The sequence below is a fragment of the Pagrus major genome, chromosome 12 (genome assembly GCF_040436345.1).
Source record: "Pagrus major chromosome 12, Pma_NU_1.0".
Lineage (NCBI taxonomy): Eukaryota > Metazoa > Chordata > Actinopteri > Spariformes > Sparidae > Pagrus > Pagrus major.
Genome location: NC_133226.1, coordinates 4,828,947 through 4,835,282, shown reverse-complemented (window position 1 = coordinate 4,835,282; position 6,336 = coordinate 4,828,947).

The following is a 6,336-nucleotide window of genomic DNA, read 5'->3' as shown; positions in this document are numbered from 1 at the left end:
GGATGTACAGTTGACACCATCAAAATAAAGAGGAAAGATGAACCTCGGCCATATATTTTCTTTATGCAGTCTTTATGTAAGACATCTGTTTTTAAACCTAACAAAATATGTATAATAATAATATGTATAATGTTAAATGAGTGTAATAGCACTAGACTCTCTAGTGTATGGTTTCTTTCATCAATTTGAAATAAACTTGACATCTTTGTTGTTATTGTCATTACAGCTGAAATGGAAGGTCCTGTGTTGGCCCTGTGCCTGACACTGCTCACTGCACTGGGTGTATTTATAGATGATAGCCAAGGGTGTAAGCTTTCAAATGTTTTTTATTTCATCTTTCTATCTGTTACAGAGCCTGAGAAATTACATTTTTTGTAAACGTTGGCACTTTTTCAAAAATTTTCAGAAAACCTTCAGGTTTTAGAGAGTCATTTATAGAAATGTTCATTCTCATGGTGTGTGTGATTTGGTTATGTATATATAATGATGATGTTTATTCATAGTATTTAACAGTTTTTGTTTTGTTGTTTTTGGTCAGTTTTTATTATAGTGTAATATGTGGCATTCATGTTAAAGCAACAACCCTTGTATTATGCTATTTTGAGCCTAGCTCCACTCTCTTCTCTATTACATTCTCACTCACTCACTCAAGAGCAGTGAGATAGAGGTCAAATCTGAAAAGGTAGTTCATTCTCATTGTGTGTTTGTGTGATTTGGTTGTATATAATTGATGTTTATTTACAATACTTAATAACATGATGTTATTATAGTATACTATGCATGTTAAAGCAAAAAAAAATAGATTATATTTGTCAGATATATTCAGTTTTCCTGTTAGTTTTTTTCATACAATTGTGTTTGTGATGAGATATATTTACACCTTATCATAAATGGGACTGTGCATGTATGTGTACAAATACTTGGCCCCTCTATGAGAAATGCGGCCCCTTAATGGCCCCTTACTTAGAAAAATCCTAGATCCGCCACTGACACCACTCCATATCCTGGTAATTACATCACCAGTATGCTCACCTTCTTAACAACCATTTAATCACTGATCATAATATCTCACTGTCATAGACCTAAACTATAATATATGTTTTACCAGCAGGTGAACGAGCTGCAGACTTCAACAAAGACTGTGGATCGCCCCCTGTGCAGAGCACAGACCAGTCTCAGCAGAGCACAGACCAGTCTCAGCAGACAGGAAAGAGATGGGCCATTCCCGGAGCTACACCCAGGGAAAAAAAGGCAAAGACTGGTCTGGAGAGCAGAATGAAAGAATATATGGCTGAGCAAAAGAAACAGCTTGATGCCTTGATGGAAGCTGAGCAGAGCCACCAGCGGCAGGAGTCAGCAACATTTGAACATTTTCTGAGGGCACAGCAAGAGGCAGAGGAGCGGCGATTCAAGGCTTTACAGCAGCAAAACCAAGAAAATAATCAAATGTTTCTACAGCTCATTGGAACTGTTGTAAATGCCATGACAAGCCAAACATCACGCCCACCTCAGCCTGACTGGATGTCAATGCAAACGCAGACAGCATACTCCATGCCCCTGCTGCTCAGATCCTGGTTTAAAATCTCAAGTTTGGGCAATTTAGGACTTATTTTCTTGTTTTTCTGCTCAAAACAAATTCAAAAAGGAAAAGTTTGACATTGCTGCTCAGATCCTGGTTTAAAATCTCAAGTTTGGGCAATTTAGGACTTATTTTCTTGTTTTTCTGCTCAAAACAAATTCAAAAAGGAAAAGTTTGACATTTCATGTGGGGCATGTCACCACAGTCCATGCCCCACCTCCCCACTCAGTCAACCCTGCTCACTCCACCTTTACACACCCCATCCATGCCCACTCCACCAGCTATACCAACTTCCTCAGCCATGCCCACTGCTTCACCCAGGTCGACGACATCTTTGCCCACTGCTTCACCCAGGTTGTCTCCATGTGTGAACCAAGAGTGCCAGCCCATACCTCTGACTGTTATCCTCGAGGAAAAAAATGATGGTCCAAGTATTTCCTTTAGTTAGAGCATGAGGTCAAAGGCAACATGCCCCAGTTTACAACCAATGTTTGAAAGGCTTAATGTTCTGCCATGTTGAAAAGTTACTGTTGAAAATGTTGAAAAGCTTTATTTTCAGGTACAAATATCAGCACATACATTTAAATGTTCTGCCTTATTGAACTTTGCTACCTCGAAACAGTGAAGGTTGAATTGAATGTAAGTAGTACTCCTTAAAAGATTTGCCATTTTCTTTAAATTGATAAGGATTTTAACAAAACATTAATGCAATAGTTTTGCACTGTCTTACCTCAAAATGATGTAGCATTTTTTTTCTTACTTATTAAGGATTTGCTATGTATTATGCTACCTCAGTTTTTACTTTATACTGTAGCAGTTGTTTGCACATTGTACTAGTAACTTCATATTTTTGCACTTTGCAAAATAAACATTATGTTTAATCAAAACATGATGTGAATTAGTTTGGTGAAGAAGATTCATCAGTAATTTCTAGAAGTCACAAACACACAACCAAAATGAAGTTGAGAGTACAGTCTGGACAAAAACAAAGCATTCTGAACTCCCTTTAACAAGTTAACTAACGACATGAACCAAATCATGAATCAAAACAAAAGTGAATCAATGTGTTACATTGTATTAACTGGATTGATTCTTTGATAAGCAGCTACCTCATTATTAATGTGACCAGGAGCTCTGTCCACACATCTCCTCTCTCCTAACCTCTTATCCTCTCTCCTCACTTTTCACCTCTCTTCTCCTCCTCCTACCCTGAGCTTAAACTCTAGAGAAATAGGCACAAAGGGGATTTCTAATGTCACGGCCAGCATTGGCCTGATTCCGCTGTACTGCTGCATCATCCTCACCTCCAGTCTGAGCAGCCTCTATAACTCTTCCAGAAACATCCTGTTCCTTATCAAAATATTCATTATGTAGTTCACAAAAATTATGAAGTACACAACAGGCCATTATTATTCTGCTGACAAAAGTGATGTGTGTGTCATTTCTCTTGAGTAGGCACCTCCACCTCCCCTTGAGCCTCCCAAATGCTCTCTCCACTGTCATCCTGGCCTGACTGAGCTGATGATTGAACTGGACTTGTTCAGGTGTAATGCCTCTCCCCTCAGGAAAGGGCTTCATGAGCCATGGGAGGAGAGGGTAAGCAGAATCCCCCAGGAGAAGGAGAGGCACATCCACACCCTCGAATGTTTCTGTCCATCCAGGCAACAGGGTTCCAGCTTCTTGGCCGCGGCAGTAGAGTGAGGAATTAGCAAATACTCTTGCATCATGGACTTTACCTGAGTAGTGTCAGGCCGAGACTCAATACAGGACTCAATTGCTGAGGTGTCAGTGAGCAGTTTTTATTGAGTTTTAGACAAGGCTCTCGCGAGAGTGATTTCAAAACAATAGTGCTATGAAAATTACTCTAAGAGAGTCTATCGGGAGGGAAAAAACTTGGCTAAAACAAAAATCACTCCTAGGGAGGAAAACTGGCTATCAAAATCAAAATCACTCTTAAGGAGGAAACTCGAAGTACAAAGTTTATCAAAATCAAAATCACTCACAAGGAGGAAACTCGAAGTACAAAAACTATCAAAATCAAAATCACTCACAAGGAGGAAACTCGAAGTACAAAAACTATCAAAATCAAAATCACTCACAAGGAGGAAATCAAAAGGCTTCAAAACATTAACCATAAACACAATGAACGGAAAATCACTCACAAAGGAGGCTGACAAAAGAACTGAACTAATGACTATGAAACTTTAACAGAAAATCACTCACACGAGGAAACAACAAAAACTCACGAATACGCTGTGGCTTTGATACAGGACTATGGTTAGGCTTCTGTGGTCGGACATGGAACGAGACACTTTGGCACAAGACAAAGGGGAACGCAGACTTTTAAACACATGAGGGAAATGGGACGGCCGCCCAGATACGTCGGCAACGGCGGATCATGGCATGGGCGGAGGGCACCGACACCTCCGGTTCCTGGTCTGCGAAGACAGGTGGCTCGTAACCATATACACATTTGAAAGGTGAGAAACCTGTGGCTGAGGTGGGGAGGGAGTTGTGGGCATATTCGACCCAGACCAAGTGCCGGCTCCAGGTCGAGGGGTTTTGGGACACCAGACATCTGAGACCGGTTTCCAGCTGTTGGTTGAGCCGTTCGGTCTGGCCGTTGGCCTCCGGGTGATAGCCTGACGTGAGACTAGCCGTGGCCCCGATGAGCCGACAAAACTCCTTCCAGAAACATGATATGAACTGGGGCCCCCGGTCAGAAACGATGTCCCTAGGAAAACCGTGGATTCTGAAGACATGGTTAATCATAATTTCAGCTGTCTCTTTGGCTGAAGGTAATTTGGGCAAGGCTATGAATCTTGTCATTTTAGAAAATCTGTCCACCACCGTAAGAACCGTGGTGTTACCTTGGGAGACCGGGAGCCCCGTGACAAAGTCCATGGAGATGTCGGCCCATGGTCTGGAGGGGATGGGGAGCGGTTGTAGGAGCCCCATCCGTGGCCCGGAGGACGTTTTATTCCTGGCGCAGACCGAACAAGCCTCGACGTACTCCTGGACCTCTCTTTCCATGGACCGCCACCAGAACCTCCGAGAGATGGCGAACACAGTCCGCCGAACCCCCGGATGACAGGAAAGCAGCGAGGTGTGAGCCCAGTGGATCACCTGTGGGCGCAGCTCAACCGGGACAAACAATCGATTTTCAGGGCACCCACTAGGTGGCGGACTCTCACCGTTTGCCTGCTTAACCTCCTTTTCTATCTGCCAAATTACCGCTCCAACCACACAGGTTCGTGGAAGGATTGGCTCTGGTTCTTTGGCAACAGGCTCGGGGTCGTAGAGACGTGACAGGGCGTCGGGTTTGACGTTCTGGGACCCCGGCCTGTAAGAGAGGGAGAAAGAGAAGCGGTTAAAAAAAAGCCCCCACCTTGCCTGGCGAGAATTTAGTCTCTTGGCTTTACGTATGTATTCCAAGTTTTTATGGTCAGTCCAGACGATAAACGGGTGCTCAGCTCCCTCAAGCCAGTGCCTCCACTCCTCCAGGGCCAGCTTGACCGCCAACAGCTCCCGGTTGCCGACGTCATAGTTCCGCTCCGCTCGGGACAAACGCCGCGACAGGAAGGCGCAGGGATGCATCTTCCCGTCCTGTGCAGACCGCTGGGACAGGACCGCTCCAATCCCCTCGTTGGAGGCGTCCACCTCGACCACAAACTGCTGCTGGGGATCAGGCATCGTGAGGATGGGAGCCGTGGTGAAGCGGGTCTTGAGGTGCTGGAAGGCTGCCTCCGCCTCCGGGGACCAGAGGAAGCGCACCTTCGTAGAGGTGAGTGCATGGAGCGGAGCTGCTATTGCGCTGAAGCTTCTGATAAACCGCCTATAAAAGTTAGCAAAACCGAGGAATTGCTGGACCTTTTTGCGGCTATCAGGCGTGGGCCACTCGGCCACAGCGCTCACTTTAGCCGGATCCATCTGCACCTTTCCAGGGGCTACGATGAAGCCCAGGAAGGAGATGGTGTCGGCATGAAACTCACTTTTTTCTGCCTTAACATAGAGCTTGTTTTCTAGCAGACGTTGGAGAACCTGAGATACATGATTTTTGTGAGTTTCTAGATCTGGTGAGTAAATGAGAATGTCATCCAAGTAAACATAGACAAATCGGTCTAAAAAGTCACGGAGCACATCATTGATCATGGCTTGGAACACGGCTGGGGCATTAGTGAGTCCGAAAGGCATGACCAAGTACTCATAGTGGCCGCTAGGAGTGTTAAACCCTGTTTTCCATTCATCCCCCTCTCTGATCCTGATTAAATGGTAAGCATTGCGTAAATCTAGTTTTGTAAATACCTTGGCTTGTTGCAGTTGGTCGAAGACTGATGTCATGAGAGGCAGGGGGTAACAGTTTTTAATAGTGATAGCATTTAGGGGGCTGTAATCGATACAGGGCCTAAGAGAGCCGTCCTTTTTCCCCACAAAGAAAAATCCGGCCCCCGCTGCTGACGAGGAAGGACGAATAAGCCCCGCCCTCAGTGATGAGTCGATGTACTCCTTCATGGCTGCCCTCTCCGGCCCGGAGATGGAGTACAACCGGCCCTTGGGAATGGGGGAGCCCGAAATCAGGTCTATGGCGCAGTCATAAGGCCGGTGTGGGGGAAGTGACATGGCCTTAGTTTTGCTAAACGCCTCACGGAGGTGGAGGTAGCAGGGGGGCACGGAGCTCAGGTCGGAGGTCTCAGAGTCTGTGGCAGAAGTGACAGAAAAATGATTAATTGACGTTATGTTGTTTCCCTGGACCGAAA